The 21,029-nt window shown below is 40.6% G+C and overlaps 1 protein-coding gene and 1 pseudogene across 11 annotated transcripts in view; both read left to right on the forward strand.

The window, feature by feature from the left end:
- Positions 1–21,029, forward strand: part of FMNL2 (formin like 2) — a 313,912-nt gene that overhangs the window by 33,219 nt on the left and 259,664 nt on the right. The gene's annotated exons all lie outside the window — the stretch shown is intronic.
- On the forward strand, positions 13,460–20,916 carry LOC129057838 (nuclear migration protein nudC-like; annotated as a pseudogene).

Below are 21,029 nucleotides of genomic sequence, written 5' to 3' on the forward strand. Positions count from 1 at the left end.
GCCATTGACTTTTCTGCTTTCTTTTTAACATGGGGAAGGCATTTATAGCATAATGGAGTATTGTTTGATTATTTATATGCATTTCCTTGGGTCTTTTTGCTTTCAGAGTTGTGTTGATTTGTTCTTTGCTGTGTATTGTGTGTGGGGAATAGGGTATGAAGGCTATAGGGAAGAAGGGTGGATGGAGAGCCACTAAAAGTACAGGGATTTGACTTATTTTAACAAGAAAAAATTCTGATGACTAAAGATAATTTGTGAACACGTAGTTATGGCTTCATACCTTTTGTCTTAGTTCAGGCTGGTATAACAAATTAGCGTAGATGAAGTGGCTTAAACAACAAACTTTGATTTCTCACGGTTCTGGAGGTTGTAAGTTCAAGATCAGGGTGCCACCCAGTATGGTTGGGCTCTGGTGAGTGACTTCTTCTGGGTTGTATGCTGCTGACTTCTTGTATCCTCACATGGCAGAAAGAGAACTAGGAAGCTCCCCGGGGTCTCTTTTTATAAGGGCACTAATCCCATTCATGAACTTTGCTCTCATGACCTGTTTCCTCCCAAAGTCCCCACCTTTTAATACCATCAAGTTGGGGGCTAGGATTTCAACAAATGAATTTGGCAGTGGGACACAAAAATTCAGTCCATGCATCCCTTCAAATAATATGAGCTTTTATTACCATTAGGAGTACTACATTGATTGAGTTGATTGGAAGTAGATTTTCAGAAATGACTTCCAGTTATCTATTGATACTATAAACAAGGTAGTATTTCATTAATGATAGGACCTGTGTTGGTCCCTTAGGAATGATGCATTCTTTGCAGAGAAGAGTTGATCAAGGTGAGTCCTGTTACTTGAACCTTTGTGAAGGACAAAGTAAAGAATCATCCCAAAATAGGAAATGCCACACTTTTATTTCCTGAGGATTGAGTTCATCAGGAAAGATATATTATAATAGTTATCTCTTGTTGTGTAAACAATAACAAACTACTGCAAAGCTTAAAGGCTTAAAACTATGGTAAATATTTATTATCTCCCAATGTCTATGGGTCAGGAATTTGAGTGGTTCTGCCTTAGGGCCTCTCATGAGGTCGCGATCATATGATGGCTTGACTGGGCCACGGAGATATACTTCAGAGGTGTCTCGCTGATGTAGTTGTAAGTTGCTGTTGCCTAATGACGTGAAGCCTAAGTGCCACGCCATAAAGGTGTTTCTACAGACTGTTTGCATGTTAACACAGCATGGCACCTGGGAGCAATCTGAGAGACAACAAGATGGAAACTGCAGTGGTTTTTATTCCCTAGCTTAGGAAGTTCTTTACCATCACTTTCCAGTATTCCGCTGATAACACAAGTCAGCCCTATTTATCATGGGGGGACTAGGCAAGGGCATGAGTATCAATTGGCTAGGATCATTGGAGGCTGGTTGTACCACAAAGGACACTTGATTGGCTTTTTATCTCAGTTGCTTTCTCTAATGTTGTCACTGCTATGGTTCGAATATTTGTTCCTTCCAAAACTCATGTCGACATGTAATCCCTGCTGGGCGCGGTGGCTCATGCCTGTAATCCCAGTACTTTGGGAGGCTGAGGGGGGTGGATCATGAGTTCAGGAGATTGAAACCATCCTGGCCAACATGGTGAATCCCTGTCTCTACTAAAAGTACAAAAATTAGCTGGGTGTGGTGCCATGTGCCTGTAGTCCCAGCTACTTGGGAAGCTGAGGCAGGAGAATCGCTTGAACCTGGGAGGCCGAGATTGTGCCAGTGCACTCCAGCCTGGGTGACAGTGAGACTCTGTCTCAAAAGAAAAAAAAAAAAAAAAAGAAAGAAAGAAATGTAATCCCTAATGTGGTGGTATTGATAAGTGGGGTCCTGAGGGCTTTGCCTTCATGAATGAATTGATCCATTCATGAATTAATGGGTTATCATGGGAGTGGGACTGGTGGTTTTCTAGGAAAAGGAAGAGAGAAATGAGCTAGCAGACTTAGCCCCCTCACCTTGCGATGGCCTGCACCACCTCAGAACTCTGTAGAAAGTCCCCACCAGCAAGAAAGCCCTCACCAGATGTGGGCCCTCCACTTCCCAGCCTCCATAACTACAAGAAATAAATTCCCTTTCTTTATAAATTACCCAGTTTCAGATATCTTATTATGAGCAACAGAAAATAAATGGAGCCAGGTGACACTACAGCTTCTTTAAGCTCACATGTCGGGTATAGTATATGGAAGAGAAGAGTCCTCAATTTGGTGGGGAGAAATCATACATCGCAGGGTAAGGATTTTTCTGTTGCTAATGAAGGTGTTTTAATCGATATAAATACAAGTACTATTTGGCATGCATTATTAGCCTGTTACCTTTGTTGAGCACTAAGAGTACTCTGTAGTTAGGTAAACTATAGTTAGAGGTCCATCTAAGGAGAGTCTAATTTAGCATTTGTGTCAGATTTGTGTTTCCTAATGTGTTGATTATGCGGAAGGTTCTTTTCTGTTGGAAATTTGGTTAGTTGCCTGCCTTCAGATAGCTACATAAATTGCACAGCATGCACCGTGGGTGCATTCTTTATATGGTTCATGGGAGGATTTGGTTTATTTTTAGAGTTTGACATAGGGTTCTTTGGGAGAAAGTTTGTTACTGTATCTGAGAAAAGATCCTCTTGGTGATGCGTCTTCATCTCACCCATTTATTCTTGGGATGCTTTCTGTGTGTTAGTGGAGGGTTTTCACTGCATTGTGCTCATGAAGGGCCTTGAACTCCCCCTTTGTGCTTTAACCTTGGCGGGATCTATATGGCTGACCTTGCTCTTCTGAGAACTTCTCTGCAGTTCCCTTTGGGTGGCCTGAACATTGGCCATTTAATACTAATTAAAAGCAAGGGCTGTTCCTCTCAGTGGATTGCTATTAATTACAGCCTGTGTTCCAGTAATCTGAGACAGAGCAGCTTCCTCTGGTTTCATTGAAGACTATTTTAGCTCTCTGTTTTGGTTGGCTGATAAAAATCTGAGAGGCACATACTGATTTGGAATAGGAAGAGTATTCTGACCCCAAGGAGAGGTATCTGGGAGTTGGAAGATGTGTGCTCTGTTCTTGTTGTGAGTGTCTTTGGGTTAGGTGGGGCATATAAGGGAACATGGTGAAATCAAACAGCCCTGGACCCATGTCAGAGATCAGAGTCCTAGTTCCAGCCTTAACACTAACAGGTTGTGTAACTTGGAACTAATCATTTCATCTCTCCCTGTACCAGTTTACTGATCCATAACATTGAGGGTTTAAACAAAGTTATCTTGATTGTCCCTTCTGTGTCTAAAATTTTGTGAAAAATTGGTTACTGTTCTTATAAATGATAGAAATATTATGAGACTGTTCAAGGTTAATTCTTTAACTTGAGATTTTAAGAATCAGTTTTTTAAAATAAGTTTTTTTGGGCATTTAATGGTGTGGGTGAAGTCTGGTGGTCCCTGATGATTGGTTTAGTTACTGGGATATTTTCTCCATGAACAGTTGGGGAGAGTTTTAGTTTGTGCCAGAATGTAGATAAAAGGGTAGATTTGGGTTTGGTGTTTCTGAAGCACTTTATAGTTCAATGAGATTTTGAAGTAAATCCCTGGATAGAGATTATAGTCGTCCCTTGGGTTCTGGGGGATTGGTCTCAGGACCTCCTGTGGATACCAAAATCCATGGGTGTTCAAGTCTCCGATATAAAATGGCATAGTGTTTGCATCTGACCCACACACACATCCACCCTTATATTTTAAATCACCTATAGATTATCTATAATTCCTAACGCAATGTCTACACATCACTTCCTTCTTGTGGATTCAACGTAGTACTTGGCATGTGGCAAATTCAAGTTTTGGTTTCTGGAACCTTGTGGAATTTTTTTTTTTTTCCTGAATATTTTGTATCCCTGCTTTGTTGAATCCACAGATGTGGAACCCATGGATACAGAAGGCTGACTGTATTTTTTTTTTAAACTCTCAGAAATCTGGGATATAAGAGTTCAACTCGATTCATGAAGCGTAATTACTTTTTTTGCACTAGAAATCAGAACACATTAATGGTTGAAGGTTTTTTGGCTTTGAGAAGAGGCTAGGAGGTGTTCTTTGCATACAAAATAGTAGATTTTCCTATATGTTGTGATTGATTTTGTGGGCAGAGGAAAAGAATATTTGAAACTATGGTTGATCTGTGTAATTCTAGGCATATGGAGGCTTTGCCTTTAGGTACTTTTCGCTTTCAGACTGCTATTAAGGGTAGGAAACATCTCAGTTATGTGTGTAATAATCATTAAATGAATGTTCCCAAATGAATAAAGAGACTTAATAACAGGTGTAGCGTTAAAAGAGAGGCTGCAAAGGGGAATCCTTCACCCTCAATTCCAAAGACTAGCATGGAAGAATAACCACTCTGGGGTGGGAGTGTTATTTTCTCAAGTGCTAAAAGGGAGATGAACTATCCTGCTTGGCCTGTGGGAGAGGGTCATGGTTATTAGGGTTGGATAATATTTTTGTTACAAATGTGTAGAAGAATGTCATTAATTGTGGCCGTTAGCACGATTTGCACGCAGATTTTCTTGATCAGATAATACCTTGACAATTCCAGACAAGTGACTGCTAATCTTGTGTCAGTTGTAAATATGTGTTTGGAAGGTGATATTGTACCAGTGGGTTATTTCAGTCAAGATGTTTGAAAAAGAGGTATACATCAAATGAAAATGAGGCAGATAATGGAAAAGTCTTAATTTTAATGGCTTAAAAAAATTCTGCATTAAACCCGAAAAACTAGAGACATAGACCAGCTGGGAGGTACTATGAGAAACTGCTTTACAAATGATTTTCTGTGGAACCCTGTCACCAGCATTTGGTGAAACATACTTTCCATTTGAATGTGCATTTAGATAAGGCCAACTGGCTGTTAATCATCGTCTAATGGGCCTGTGATCCCACATGAAGATTATTTTCCCTTTAGTCCTAGAATCACTCTCCCTCCTGCTCACCCTTATAGACTATATGAGAGGGTCCCTAGGTCTCACTTTCAGGTGGGCTCAGCCAGTGGAAATCAGAGAGATGTGAGTTGGTGGCATGTATTTTGTCCCTGCTCCCTGCTAGGCTGTCCTGATGCATTTAGACTGAGGTGGTCACTGCTTTTCACTGGTGCTATTGAACTGGAACTATAGTTTCCCGTTGGTGAGATGTTGTTACTACAGTTTTTCACATACGTATATATTTCACATACATATATTTTAATTTTTTACATTTATTGTTTCTGCAGTGAGTTAAAGCCTTAGAGGACTGAGTTTAATTTTAGTGCCTAAGAATACTACTACCTTTTCATGGAGGAAGAGCATTGAAACTGTAAGAGTTTGCAGTTACAGAAGCAGTATCCTCTCTCTGGAGCACTGAACAGGTGTTGGGGGCCAGAACATTCAAGCCCTGTCCACCATTCCCTGCTGAGCACCTTCTCTACTAGCAGTAGCTCTTCAGCCTCTGAAGGCATGGCAGAGGCCTGGAGTAGGGCACTGCCAACCTTGAATGCTCATGCCTGGTAGGTTATGAGGATTAAGTTACATAAGATTGTATGTGCATAAAATAGGAGTTGGCATAGAACAAGTACTCCTTGATTTTGATCTGGTCTAATTCATTCATATTTAGGATGAAAAAATGGTAGCAATGTTAAGTTTAATTCAGTTGACAAGACTTACTAAAAGGTCTTTCTGATACCTCATCTATACATATAGTATTCTACTCTATGTAGATCATCTAAAATTTCTATAAGTTGGAGATGATCTTGGCTTTTGTGTTTTAAGGTTACGATGAAAGACAGTGAAATCTGCAGCTGAATTTAGGGAAGACTCCTTGAAAACATCATCCGTTGGCTTTCTCATTTGGAATACAAATGGACAGTTGTATCCTCCTGCCATTGCTTTGTTATGATTATCTAGGAGTTTTCTTATTTTTTTAAAATGTGACTTTATTGACATTTCAAGTACTATAACATTTAGCCATTTAAGCTCTCTCTCTCTCTCTCTCTATATATATATATATAAAATAATTATTATTTTTTGGACAGTCTTGTTTAGTCCTTGTTTAGTCCTCCAGGCTGTAGTGCAGTGATCTCTGCTCACCCCAGCCTCCGCTTCCCAGGTTCAAGTGATTCTCGTGCCTCAGCCTCCCAAGTAGCTGGGATTACAGGCATGTACCACCATGCCCGGCTAAATTTTGTATTTTTAGTAGAGACGGGGTTTCACCATGTTGGCCAGGCTGGTCTTGAACTCCTGGCCTCAGGTGATCCACCCCCCCTTGACCTTCCAAAGAGCTGGGATTACAGGCATGAGCCACTGTGTCCAGCCACTATAACTGATTTTTAGTAAATTTTGTGGAATATACAGCATTTGATTTTTCGATTCATCAGTTGGTGGACATTTAAATTGCTTCTACTTTCTGGCTATTATGAATAATGCTGCTGTGAGCATTCTTGTACACGTTTTTGTGTGGACATATGTTTTCTTAGGAGCTACTCTTACTTTGTTGCTAGCTGGGGCTTCTAGGACTGGGATCCTTCGAACACTGCATGTACCTATAATACTCTTGGAGGAGAGGAGGATTCCTCTGAAGTCAGAAATATCCTCCCTGGAGAATTCTGCAAGGAGTTGGATGGACTCGCTGGGGCCAAGGAAGGAGCTTTGAACCAGGGATGTCTCAGGAATGTGAGAGTTGAAGCACAGCTGTGCAGTGTGGCCTTGGGCAATCAACTTGCCAGCTGCCTTATCCGTAGGGAAAGGGTGATGTTACTACTGAAAATTGTGACCTCCTCCAGACACCAGTGGTGAGGATTGATTAGTAAATGTTGGCTGTGCTAAGCTTTTCCTTTGGCTCTTCTTTATTCTTAGAGGCAGCCCTGCTTTTTAGGGCTGAAGGTAGTAAGATCTGTAAGAAAAAGCCGGAGAAACCCACCTTGTCATTGCTTTCTTGGGAATTAAGGATTATCTTGTGCTTAGTTAGGACACCAGTTAGTTTCCAGCATTCTCAGTGGAGGTAGTCAGATCTTGGAAACTTTGAGGGCATGTGATCAAGCAAACAAAACTCTGAGGATTAGAGGACTGATAGAGACCCTGTGAAGGGTTCACCTGGAAGGAGGCAGTATGGTGGTGTGGAAACAACCTGTTCTGTGGAGTCACATAGATCTGGGATGGAATCCTGGTTTTGCCAATCGCTCTCGAGTTACTGAATAGGAATAGTGATGGCCACTTGTCAGAATTGTGGCAGGGATGAAATACGACAGCAATTGTAAAGAACCTGTCACAGTGACTGACATACTGTAGATTATTTGTGATTATTCATTTCCTTTTTCATCTGGTTCATTGCTGAACTTCTAGGCAAACTGCCATCTTACAGACAGACTGGGATGGAGGGCAAGCCTCCCTTGTAACTGTTGGTATGTATTTGATTTTGGACAAGATTTCCCTTTCCTTCACTAGATCTTGAAGGCTTTTTAGTGTCAAAATTCTCAGATAAGCATCTCATCTTATTTTTAGACATGTAGGAGTTAGTGTATCCTCTTTTAAAGAGTTCTTGTTGAAGGTTAATGCATTTATTTTTTACCTTCTATAGTTTCCTGTTCAATATGGTAGCAACCAGTCATATGTAGCTATTTAAATGTAAATTAAATATAAGTAAAAAATTCAGTTTCTCAGTTGCTCTAGCCACATTACAGGTACACAAGAGCTACATGTGGCTAGTAGCTACTGCATTGGACAGTATATAGGATAGAACATGTATGTCATCACAGAAAGTTCCATTGTACAGTACTGCTCTATGGAATAAGACTCTAAAAAGTGGGCGTTTCAGTAGAAGCTTATTCTTGCATTCTTGCATTTGTATGAATCTGTCTGTAGCTAGAACTCTGGCATCCCATTACTTGGGATTGCTAAAATAATCATACTTGCAGTAATGACCCACTGAGGCCCTTGTTTCTCAAGTGGTCTTAAAGTTTTGAACTTAAAGATAAAAGATGGGCTGGGTGCGGTGGCTTATGCCTGTAATCCCAGCACTTTGGGAAGCTGAGGCAGGCAAATCGCTTGAACCCAGAAGTTTGAGACCACCCTGCCTCTACTAAAAACACAAAAATTAGCCAGGCATGGTGGCGCATGCCTGTAGTCCCAGCTACTAGGGAGGCTGAGGTGGTAGGATTGCTTGAACCCGGGAGGTGGAGGTCGCAGTGAGCCAAGATGGCACCACTGCACTCCAGCCTAGGTGACAGAGTGAGACCCCGTCTCAAAAAAAAAAAAAAAAAAAAAAGTTGAAAGATAAATTCAGCCTGTGTTTACCCTGCAAATAATCTCACCAGCTCTCTAGACATCTACCAAGTCACAGGGACTGCCTTGCTTTCAGGTGAAAGTTTATATGCAAGTATCTTTCTAAGTAGGACCATTTAGAAAGAATATGTTTGAATTGAGTTTGCTCTAAGTAATGTTTAACACTTTAATATCCTTTTCTCTTTATGGGAATATAAGCTAACAGCATTTATACTTTATTTTCAGAATACCAGTGGTTTTCTTAGCTCTGGAAGAACTATATCTTTAGATCCCAATGTAGACTTAAATTAAATAAATCTGTTTGGCTGGCTTCATCTGGATACAAATGACTACATATTTGTAATAGGTACTTGATTTCATGTTTAACTTACATTTCTGTTTTTCCTCTGTATTTTGTTTTCAGAGCATTGAGTTAGCAATCAGAAGAACTAATGTTTATTCTCTTCCAAATCCCCTTCTTGCTTTCTTACTTATTAAGCATTGTCTGTGTGATTTGCTTAGGATACAAAAAATGATCACAATATGGTTTTGGCTTAGGAGGGGCTCATGTGAAGTGGTCCGTGACCTGTCTGCCTTATTGCTTTGTTGATGGATTTGATAGAAGGTTAAGTGTGAAATGCTGTGTAGACAGCTCATTGTTACACAAACATCTGTATTATTAGCATCCTTTTTAATGAGATAGATGGAGGTATGGGCTATGAATGAGATTCTTCATGGCGTGCGTTTTCTGGCGGGATTTTTCAAGAGTGAGAAGAGGTGTGCCTTGAAGCAGGTAAGTAGGAGAACCTACTCCAGGTATTGAGAGGGATGACTAGAGAAGGACTGAATAGACCAGCTACTAAAAAAAAAAAAAAAAAAAAAAAGAAGAAGCCAGGGTAGAGGAAGGGGGTGAATGCCAGGTATCTTTCTGATGACTGTACTGTGTATTTTCTAATATTCTTTGAAAACTTTGAGATCAGCAGAGATGCTGAGCCCTGCTGATGAGGAAGGGAGATTTGTTTAGAGACCAATAATGATACTTTAAAGGTGCATGCAGTGTGTCTGTGTACTAGGCAGGTGCCATTTAAGTCAGAAGCCACTTTCCTGCTTTAGGACAGGTGCTGGGATGTGGAAGCTAGGGATGCAAAGTTACAGCTCTGTGTTGGTTTATTGGCCACCTCATCATGAGTGCTTCTACTTCGTTAGTGATCTCTGATATGACTGCTGGATAGTCTTCTTGCAGTAACTTCCTTTAAAACTACGGTGGTCTGTGGTGAAAAAAATTTTATTTTCAAATTGTATTATTGCTTTTAAGTGGTCTCAGAGATCTGGGCTGTCTTGATACAGGCCAGTGTTTAACTAAGCAAAGTGTTATCTCAGAATGTGGTTACTATTCCATTATTTCTTCATTCTTCAATTTTGCTTTAATTTGCTCTTAAATTTGCAAGTACCTAATGTTTTTAAGAGGGTTATATATATCATTTTTCCCTAATTTTAAAACCTAAATACTTTAACAAGCTGCTCAACATGAAGAAGGGAATAGTTTGAATCAGTTTATGAAAGAATACTCTGTTCCCAGGTTGGGTGGGTGCCATGTCAATAGCTTTATTACGTATGGCAAACACAATGCTAAGAAAACGTATTAGAAACTGAAGTCTTAAATGCTTGGGAGATTATAATGTGTTCCGACTTCAAAATTTTAAGTTAACTTCCGCTACCAGTTTCTATGAGACTAATTTCTGTAGTCTGCTTTCTGTAGTCATGGAAAATAGTAGTGAAAGCTATAGAAAGCTGTAGAAATGGAGAGGTGGGTGAGAATTTATTAAGGTGCCTTCAAACATATAAACTAGAAATAGATTCAGTTAAATCAAAGATAGGCCTAGATGTGGATGGAATAGTGAATGTAGTTTCTGCTGCTACTCTTTCAACACGGATCTTTCTGGTTAATTGATACTAGTCATTCTCTACTGCTATTTTTATAGCATCCATCACATTTTAATTTTTGTGGCCATCTCCTCCTGGGCTTTGAGCAGCCAAGAATAAGGTTAGTTCATCTTTGTATCTCCTGCATCTAGCATGGTGCCTGGCACATAGAAAGCATTCAATAAATACTGTACTGACTGAATGAAACATTTTTTACAAATGTGTTTGAACCAAAGGCAGCCTATTGTTAACCTTGGCGAGACTTGGAAAGTTTTTTGCTTGTGGTGACGTAGCGACTGAAATATTTTGTAAAAAGTGAAAATACCTTCAAATGATTTATCTCTTTCTGATCTTTATTAAGACAGCAGTGTTGTATCCACACCTTCCTAATTGTGTGTAGTCAGTTCTTACAAGTTCTTGCCGTGCTTGTGTCCTTAAAATGTTTCACAGTTTTGGCATCGAGAAGCCAGAGCGAAGTGAAGGAGTTGCTCATTGTTCTCCATACACCCTGGGTTCTCCCACCTCTGCACCTTGGCTCAGGTTTCCCCCTTTAGCTAGAATGCCCTTCTTCCTTGGTCTGGCTGTCTCCTCATGGATTACTCGCTGTACCCACCCTTCTAGGCTGAGCTCATAGCTAGCATATGTAATCTAACATTTGAATCAGTTGAGAAAACTCTTATTTTCCTGCTCTATACACCCAGTATAGTTGGTTTGCAGGTGTCTGTGGAGTTTGTTTTACACAGTGCCTGTTGGGCTAGAGCTGCATTATGGCTAGTGTCTGTAAGACCGTTCTAGTTTAAGAGCATGCAGGGTGGCGACAGTGAGATGAGACTGGCTGTATCAGTTTATGGCAGGTGACTTAAACTGAGCCTTAATTTTCTCATAAGCAAAATGAGAACTTAGTATGACTAAGTAGGAAAATGTATATAATGCCTAGGAATGGCTTTTGCTAGGTGCTTAATAAAGAGTTTCCTTTTCTTCTCTTTGTTTCAAATGATGTAAAAGAAGCCTTGTTTTGAAACCAAGAGTTGTTAATCTGACCAAATTTCATGAAAGGATATTGATCACAACATATTTGTTATCAGAGTTTGGTAACACCTGACTAATTTTTTGTATTGCTTTGGGATTTATTTAAGCATGTGAGACTGGTATTATCTAAGGTTTTAGTTGACAAAAGATGGATAGCCTAAGAGTTTGAAATTATGAGAGCAAAAGACTTTTGAAAATTTCCGCCATGGCATATTTCATACATTTCAGCTTGGTGTCCAGGGTTTCCCTGAGCAGATGAGTTTGTGATATACGAGCTCATAAATATACTTGCCTGTGCCCTCTTCCAGAAGGGAAAGCCAGATCTCCAGGGATGCTTGCTGTTGGGGAGACAACGAGAGGAGCTGCTTGTTTGAATATCTTTGTTCACAGCAGAGATCATATTTGAAGTTCTTCTCTTCAGCAAAAAGAGCAGAATGGAAAATGGTTTAATATTCCTGTCATTAGGGTTTCCGCTCTGTGTGGGGTCATGAGAGTCACAGTCTTTATTCTGAATTCTGAAATGATGGTTTGTTTTACTTTTAAAAATGCATCTCACAGGGAAATAGAGAATTGTTCCTGTGGACTTCCTGGCTGCTGTACTCAACACAGTTGCTGTGGCAGTTTTTAAAAAGAAATTAAAATGCAGTAATGCTTTAAATGTACTGCTTTAAGAAACTCGATAACTCTTGATTAGTTAGCATAACAAACAGCAAAGCAGAACTTTTTTTTTTTTTTTTTTCTTTTTGAGATAGGGTCTCCTCCAGCCCAGGCTGGAGTACAGTGGCACAATCACGGCTCACTGCAGCTAGGCTCAATAGATCTGCCCACCTCAGCCTCCTGAGGAGGCTGGAACTACAAGCAGACACCATCACACCCGGCTAATTATTGTATTTTTTGTAGAGATGGGGTTTCACCATGTTGGCCAGGCTGGTCTTGAACTTCTGGGTTCAAGTGATTTGCCCGTGCCTCAGCCTCCCAAAGTGCTGGGATTACAGGTGAGCCACCATGCCTGGCCTAAAATCTTTACATACCAGTTTTAACCATTTTGTTTCACTTTTTGAAGCACTTAATAGGAGGTAAATATACTTAAGAAAGTTACATACTTAATAGAAACACACATTAATGGTACCCAAAGAACCAACTCACTCGTAGATTGTGCTCCATTTTTGTGCGGAAGTTTTTGTGCCAGCCAATTATATTTGCTTCTGTGGTAGATTTCTCTTCATTGGGTCAAAGGAGAGGCATCATTAAGGAAAGCCCATGTGTCTTTGTTTCCTCTGGGTGTTCTGATGTGAGAGAGCATGGCTTCTTAAGTAGAAGATTCTGGGAGGTTTTTGATAATCAAGTGTGGGAGGTTTTTTCTAATTTTCAGTGCTTCCTCGTGAGAAAAACGGATCCCAAGAAGGGCTGAGAGAGGGTCCACTTGCCTCCACAAAGATCCTGATGCTAATAGAGGCTAAAGAGTCACTTTTGGCTTCAACTTTTAACTGCATTATTAGGGCTCTTAATGTATTATAGACTTGAAATTTGCAGTGAGAGTAGATCTCAAGTGGTCTCACCATACACACCCACACCAAGAAAGGAAACGATGTGAGGTGATAGATAATGCTAATTAGCTTGATTGTGGTAATCATTTCACAATATAAACTTATATCAAAAAATCACATACACCTTTATTATAGATATAATTCTTGTCAGTCATACCTCAATAAAGCTGGGGAAAAAATAGAAGTGTGTCCATAATATTCAGTAAATAATACAGTCATGAGCCACATAACATTTCCATCAAAAACGGACAACAAACAGTGGTCCCACAAGATTATAATAGAGCTGAGAATTCCTATCATCCAGTGACATTATAGCTGCCTTAACATAGGGCAATGCATTACCCACGTGTTTGTAGTGATGTTGGTGTAAACAAACCTACTGTGCTGCAAATGTAGAGCACATACAATTATGTTCAGTATATAATACTTGATAATGATCATAAACGACTAAGTTACTGGCTTAAAAAAATAGGAGTGTGGTGAGGGAGAGACCAACAAATAGGGCAGAGAGAGAGGTAGTTTTAATTTCTGAGAGAGATGCGGATATTAAATTTACCTCCCTTGGAAACCCTGGAAGGAGGATAAAGCAAGAGGGCTCTGGGAATCTAGTGGAAACTTTTTAGGTGTGGACACTTCCGTTAATCCTTTTTTTTTTTTTTTTTTTTTTTTTTTTTTGTAGTTTAGGGGGCAATAGTGTATTAGGCTCTAACTTTGGGTTTTGTGATTTCCTTTTATAAGATAAATTTAGTTTTCTTTTTTGGAGTTTATTTATTGTAATGATAATTGTCTTCATGCAGCATGTCGTAAGCTTAAAATGTTCCGTAAGAGTAACCTGGCGTGGTGGTGCATGTCTGTAGTCCTAGCTACTAGGGAGGCTGAGATGGGATGTTAGCTTGAGCATAGGAGTTCGAGACCAGCTTGGGCAACATAATAAGACCCTGTCTCAAAACAAAAAACCAAAAAAATATTTCATAAAAGATAGCTGCTATTACTAATGGCATAATTATAATAATGTCTTACTGTTATTATATATCCAGAATGGTTATAGCAAACTTGGTGCTCTTTGAAAATTACCACAGCAGCTAACCCTGGAAACCAAAGAAAGCCATTGAGGAAATCCTAGCCATCCCCAAACTTAGAGAAAATAAGTTAAGGCATTTCTTTAATCTTCAAGGGTTTTATTTATGGTGAAGAAATGAGCAGAAGTCATTGTCAGTTTGATCATTAGCATGTTTTATTTAGAGAATTTTGACATCATAAACTAGGAATTTGTAAAACTGTATATGCATATTTTTCTACATCTGGGGAGGTACCATATGTTATACAGATCTCATCCCTTACATTTCTAGAGTTGTACTGTAGGAACTATGTCTAGTAAAAATCTCACTCTTGGCTTATATGCATTTGGAATTACCCTTTCATATAATAAAGAAATAGGGTATTGATTTCTATTTTTCTGAATGCTTACTTTGTGTGTATTTATCTTTTTAAGTTTTCATAGCAGCTCTGCAAAGTAGGCATTTTACCTTTATTTTCCAGGTGAGGAAACTGATTCTGAGGAGTAAAATAATTTGCTCAAAGTTTTGTGATAGTGGCAGTACTCAGGTTGGAGCCAAGAATTGGCTGACTCCAAAGTCCATTTTCTCTTTATTACTTAAGGTTGTACTTACACATTTTCCTGAATTTATTTTTCTCATGACTTGTCCTCACTCCAGAGTCTGGGTTACCAGCCCCTGTGGTCTAGCCGAAGTTTGGGATGTTGAGGTAGGGCTTGGGCATTGGGGTGTAGACATCAATATTGCTGGCCAGGATAGGGGCTAGGCCATGGAATGACTGTGGGTAGAACTCAGCTGGTGGGGAGATATGGTCCATTTGATGGCTGACATTAGTGAGAGGGCAGGAGAGTACTCTTGATCAGTGACTGGTTTCCCAGGACAGAAGCAAAGCCTTCCCTCAGGCTTCCTGAGTGAAACAGCATCCTTCAAACATCGTGCTGAAAGGTGGACTCTTCTCCTCGGTTCAGTGGAGGCAGCCTGCCTGGGTCCCTTGAGTGCTCTTTCATCCTGAGGCATCTTGGGATTTAGGAAGCTTGTATCTGAATTTTGGAATGCAAGGGCTTCTGGTGAGGGCCATTATATTTTCAACTAAGATTGGCCTTCCCTGGTCCAGAGCCTACACACTTTTCTAAAGTCTTTTTCAAACTCTCTGCTGCTTCATTAAAGTAAGAAAAAATAGCTACACTCTGGATTTGGTTTCTTGTTTCTTCAATGACACTTTGTCTCCTCATCCTAACACAGTAATCAACTAACCTAGTAAACTAACCCATGTTAGTGTAGCTAATATCCATAAATGTATTCGAGGAAGAGTTCTTTTTTAGCAAGAAACTCCGAGGCCATGCTCCCTATCTTTGTCTAACTCCTTGGTGACTTTAGCAATGAGAATTTTAATCCAGAGGCTCCAGGGAGACACCCTCCCCACAAAGTGTGAGATTGCTCCTGTATTCTGTTAATGCCTATTTGTTAAAAGAGTTAACAGTGACTCTTGAACCATGAAGCTACTCTTTTTGGTGCTAAAAGCACACAAGTGCCCAAGAATGCAGCAGCATCGAAACTGGGGATGAAGTGATTTGTTCTTGATATCAGTTGGCAGGTACATTCTCTTGCAGAGAGTAAAGATGAAATAGAAACCCATTCATAGAAGGCAGTTTGTAGGGAGGGAGGCTGGGGTGGGAAAATGAGCTCAGGCTCAGAGGCCTTTTACGTCTTAGTGTTCTCACAAATATGCTTCCAATAAAAACAATTCAAAAGGCAAAATATAAAATTCTTCCATTTAGGAGGACCTTGCTGAGATCTATGGTGGTGGTTTAAACTGTGCTTTGATTAGAACCATGCCCTATGAATGTGTAATATGTTGTCGACCAGATGGTCATATAATGCTCACTGTCCTGGTGAGTTTGAATTAGGGAGCTGGGGAAATCTTGGCTGAGAAAAGGTAAGATAAGGCAAAAGTATATCTGCTTGAGGGGCAAAGTTGCATTCAACTGATTTGGTCTCTGCAGAAGTTTGCCATAGAAATCGGTCAGTGTGTATTGCTTTTTACTATTAATTGGGGTTTTAGTCACGTGCTTTGTGGTTTGTTCATGAAGTTTTTATTTAAATGACTTACGAAAACTATCAAAATGTTTGCTCTGAAGGCTTAAATTATGTTCTTATGCCATGGATTTTTTTTCAGATGATCAGCTTACCCATATGAAAATGCTTGAGCAGGTTGGCTGCCAAATTGTAATGAAGGCTGTCAGCAATGCCTTGATTTATCTTTCTTTCACCTCTCCTGGATATGCTGTCTGCTTCCTAAGTCTAAGTGGGATATACTCAGTCCTGCAGACAACATCTGTGCTTCTGCATCAGGTTCCCTACCTTTCTTGGGAGCTTTAAAAATAAGAGTATCAGGAAAGTTCCATAGTTGGTGACAATAGAAGATAGGTTAGTTTTGGGCAAATGAGGAAATGAAATGAGCTTGTCTTTCTCCTAGCATACCCTGCTGAGATTTATTCCCAGCACCATCAAGAGGGCTATTGTAGAATGCAATCTCCAGTGCTCTCAGTGAAAGGGAGAATTACAAAGTGCAGAGTCTTATCCTTTCACTGTAATCCCGGGTGCACACTTGGATTCTTGATCTGTAAGTGGGAGTGTGTGGTCCAGACCTCATTCAATGTAAAGCTCTTATAAAGACCCTGATTTTTTAAAGGGAATCTCTGCTATTACCACTTGTCTTATCATCTTCTCCCTGAGAATGTTTTACCATAGCAGTTAATAAGTTATGTGATTTTAAATACCTCTTCACTTGGAGGAATCAGTGCCTGTGGTAAGTTGTGTTTGACCATTCATTAACTCATTCAACAAACTCTAGGCTTTAGCTGACAACTTTTTCATTGGCAGCTTTCTTTGCTTGTTATTTTACTTTGATTTTCATGCTTTTCACCTTATATGTGTCTGTTTTCCCTCTAGAACTTTCATGACCCTACTTTTTCAGCAATTCATTGTCTGTCTGATTTGATGTTATTACCTTGAGGCCTGGAGATTTCTTACACAGAGGTGTTTTTCATTGACCTGGATAAACTCAGAAACAAGTCATCGCTGTCTTTTGGTATCCCCCCTCCCCATTTATGTGTTATTCACCATAGTCTAATTAAATACGTTAAGTAGCAATGCCGGAAGAAGTAGATTCTGCTTTCAAAATGTTTTTAATTTCTCTCAACAAAGGTAGAGAAAACCTTTGTTGCTTCTTTAGGAGTCTAGGAGACTCCCCTGGGCAAAGTTTGCTGTTTTTTCTTCCCAGATTCTCCTTCCCCTTCACCATTCCTCCAAGACGCTTGAGGAATGATGATTTAAAAGAAAAAGGTCATGAGGGAGGACTGGCTTATAGATATTTCATGAAAAAGTGTGGCTTGTCTTGGGATTAAACTGTTCCTGTGAAGTAGAAATGAGCTCTTCATTGCTTTGTAGGCAACCACAGTATATAAATACTGTAGAAGATCTGGGTTAAAAACCAAAGCCCAAGCTGTTATCTATAGTGTGCTGTTGCCAAGCTCCCAGTAAAGTTTTAGTTTAACAGACCACATTGTGGCTGATAATGATAATTTTGTGTTATCCCTATTGGATGAGTGGCTAGCCTGTTTCCACAGTAGACAGATGCTTTTCTTAATGACAGACACCAGTCCAGGGCCTTGTTTTGTAGTAGGCCTTTGATAAATGTTTGTTAGATTTAATTGCTTGCTGACTTGTTGAGTACTGAGTGTGATTAGATTAAAACTAATATGTTGTAATTAAGAACTATCAGTCACAAAACAAATTTAATTTTTTTCTAAAAATGTATGAAATATAAAAGTTATAAAATAATTATGACTTATCAAGGGGAAAATTGTGACTTATCAAGCCCTGCTTATACTGCATTCAGTAGCTGAGGTTCAGTTCATTTCCACATTTGAGTTTGAACTCCATGTCTGGTTGTTTTTTAAATGTGTGTGATTTTTTTTTTTTTTTTTTTTTTTTTTGGTGGGAGTTAGAGTTGGGGTTTCTCTCTGTCATACGGGCTAGAGTGCAGTAGTGCAGTGATAGCTGACTGCAGCCTCAAACTTTTGGACTCAAGCCATCCTCCTGCCTCAGCCTCCTGAGTAGCTAGGTGTCATCACACCTGGCTAATTAAAAAAAAAAAATTATTTTTTTGTAGAGACGGTATCTCACTATGTTGCCCAGGCTGGTCTTGATCTCCTGGGCTCACACAATCCTCCTGACTCAACCTACCGAAGCACTGGGATTACAGGTGTGGGCCACTGCGCTTGGCTGCATGTTTTCTTTCCACAGTTTTTTCTGTCCTTTGTTGAAAGGCTTCATTGTCCTGCTGATAATTAGGCTAATATAATAAGAATTAGGAAGGTTCTTCTTTATCACCTGTTCTTAGATGACAAAGATTCTTAGAAATTCTTGCTGTGTTTGTTTTGTACTTCCTGGTAATGTAGTTTAGATCTGAAAAGACATAATTGAAGTTAGCTCTCACAGAGGAGGAAAATACTTGTGTACTAAGGATCAGTTTAAATGACTCAAGAAAAGCAATCAAAGAAGTGTTATCTATACCATTGTATTAGTCTGTTCTCACATTGCTAATAAAGACATACGTTAGACTGGGTATTTATAAAGGAAAGAGGTTTAATTGACTCACAGTTCAGCATGGCTGGGGAGGCCTCAGGAAATTTACAATCGTGGTGGAAGGGGAAGCAAACACGTCCTTCTTCACATGGTGGCAGTGAGGAGAAGTATGAGCGGAGTGGGAGAAAAGCCCCTTACAAAACCATCAGATCTCATGAGAACTCACTATCTTGAGAACAGCATGAGCCTCACTACCCCCATGATTCAATTACCTTCCACCAAGTCCCTCCCATGACATGTGGGGATTATGGGAACTACAATTCAAGATGACATTTGGGTGGGGACACAGCCAAACCATATCAACCATATTCTGCCTAAATTAGAAGACTATCTCTAATCACAGCTTAATTATTCAAGTGCCTAATGTCACCACAGATTCTTCTTTTAATTGGTGATTTTCTAATACCATTGCAGGACCTTCTGATTGATAGTTTGTGCACAAGTTTTCAAAAAGAAGTTAGTATCTCTTTTTAAGAGAAATTCATCAATTAAAGTGACATTAGAACCAGTGATTAAAAATACTGAGGTCACATCTGTGGATGTCTATGACTGTCTACTTTTTGTTTATAGAACTCATGACTATTTAAATGAAAACAGTCCTCACTAAAAACAATGATTGTTAAAAATATAAAATTTAAGGTGGCTAGCAGAATGAGGCAATAAATACCAGATAAATGGAGTCATGAGTAAAAGTATTAATGTCATGGCTTCTTTTTGGTTAAAGTCTAAATGCTGTGTTTCAATTTGGACTCAACAGGGAGGGTGCTGCAAATGAAAGGAACATTTTTTTCTATAAAGTCTCACACAGTGTTAGGGTGTCTTAGTCCATTTGGGCTGCTGTACAGTAACAGAATACTATAAATTAGGTAGCTTCTAAAGAACAGAAACTTATTTCTCATGGTTCTAGAGACTGGGAAGTCCAAGATCTAGGCATCAGCAAATTTGAGGGGAGGACCTGCCTCCTGGTTCGGAGACAGCCATCCTTCTGCTGTATCTTCATATAGCAGAAAGGATAAGTAAGCTCTTTGGGACCTCTTTTGTAGGGGCACTAATCGCATTTACGAGGACTCCACCTTCATGATCTAATCACCTCCCAAGAGCCCCATCTCCTAAAACCATTACATTTAGGGGTTAGGTTTCAACCTACGAATTTTGAGGAGACACATTCAGTTTATGGCAGTGGGAGATACTTTGTCTTCAGATAGTTAGATCTTTAACTCTGAATTCTTATGTACCTTTTAGAAAAAGGACTGATTTAGACTAGAGTTTGTTGGGCCCGGTGTGACCCGAAGTAGCGGAGAGAGCACAGGACTAGAGCGCAGACCTCGGGATGGGCGATGGGCGCCCTAACCCTAACCGCTCGGCGCGATGGGCGGAGAGCAGGAGGAGGAACGGTTCGACGGCATGTTGCTGGCCATGGCTCAGCAGCACGAGGGCGGCGTGCAGGAGCTTGTGAACACCTTCTTCAGCTTCCTTCGACGCAAAACAGACTTTTTCACTGCAGGAGAAGAGGGGATGGCAGAGAAGCTTATCATACAGACTTTCAGCCACGACAATCAGCTGGCCCAGAAGGCCCGGTGGGAGAAGAGAGCCCGGGAGAAGGCGGAGCGGGTGGCCAGGCTGGCCAAGGAAGCCAAGTCAGAGACCTCGGGGCCCCAGATAAAGGCAGACAGGCAGAGAGGCTGCAGCTAGAGATTGACCAGAAAAAGGATGCGGAGAATCATGAGGCCCAGCTCAAGAACGGCAGCCTTGACTCCCCAGGAAAGCAGGAGAAGAAGGAGGAAGATGAGGAGGACAAAGAAAAACTGAAGCCCAACCTAGGCAACAGGGCAGACCTGCCCAATTACCGCTGGACCCAGAGCCTGTCGGAGCTGGACCTGGCGGTCCCTTTCCGTGTAAACTTCCAGCTGAAAGGGAAGGACATGGTGGTGGACATCCAGGGGCAGCACCTCCGGGTGGGGCTCAGGCGGCAGCCAGCGATCATCGATGGGGAGCTCTACAACGAAGTGAAGGTAGAGGAGAGCTCGTGGCTCATTGAGGACGGCAAGGTGGTGACTGTGCCTCTTGAGAAGATCAATAAGATGGAGTGGTGGAGCTGCTTGGTGTCCAGTGACCCAGAGATCAATACCAAGATGATTAACCCTGAGAATTCCAAGCTGTCAGACCTGGACAGTGAGACTCGCGGCATGGTGGAAAAGATGATGTATGACCAGAGACAGAAGTCCATGGGGCTGCCAATCTCAGACGAACAGAAGAAACAGGAGATTCTGAAGAAGTTCATGGATAACATCTGGAGATGGATTTTTCCAAGGCCAAATTCAACTAGCCCGTGCTTTTTCCTCCCTGAACTCTTGGGGCTGAGCTACAACCATCCAACGTTCTTTCCCACTCTTCTCTGGCCCTTGTGGGCCTCAGGGCTTGGGGCAGGCATGAGACTGGCCCAGGCACACAGGTCCCAGGGCATCAGGAGAAAGGCTGGGGCTTGGGGTCTTGTCTTCCCCAGTTGGCCTACTGTTACACATTAAAGCGATTTGCCCAGC

Source organism: Pongo abelii, chromosome 11, assembly GCF_028885655.2.
Source record: "Pongo abelii isolate AG06213 chromosome 11, NHGRI_mPonAbe1-v2.0_pri, whole genome shotgun sequence".
Classification (NCBI taxonomy): Eukaryota; Metazoa; Chordata; class Mammalia; order Primates; family Hominidae; genus Pongo; species Pongo abelii.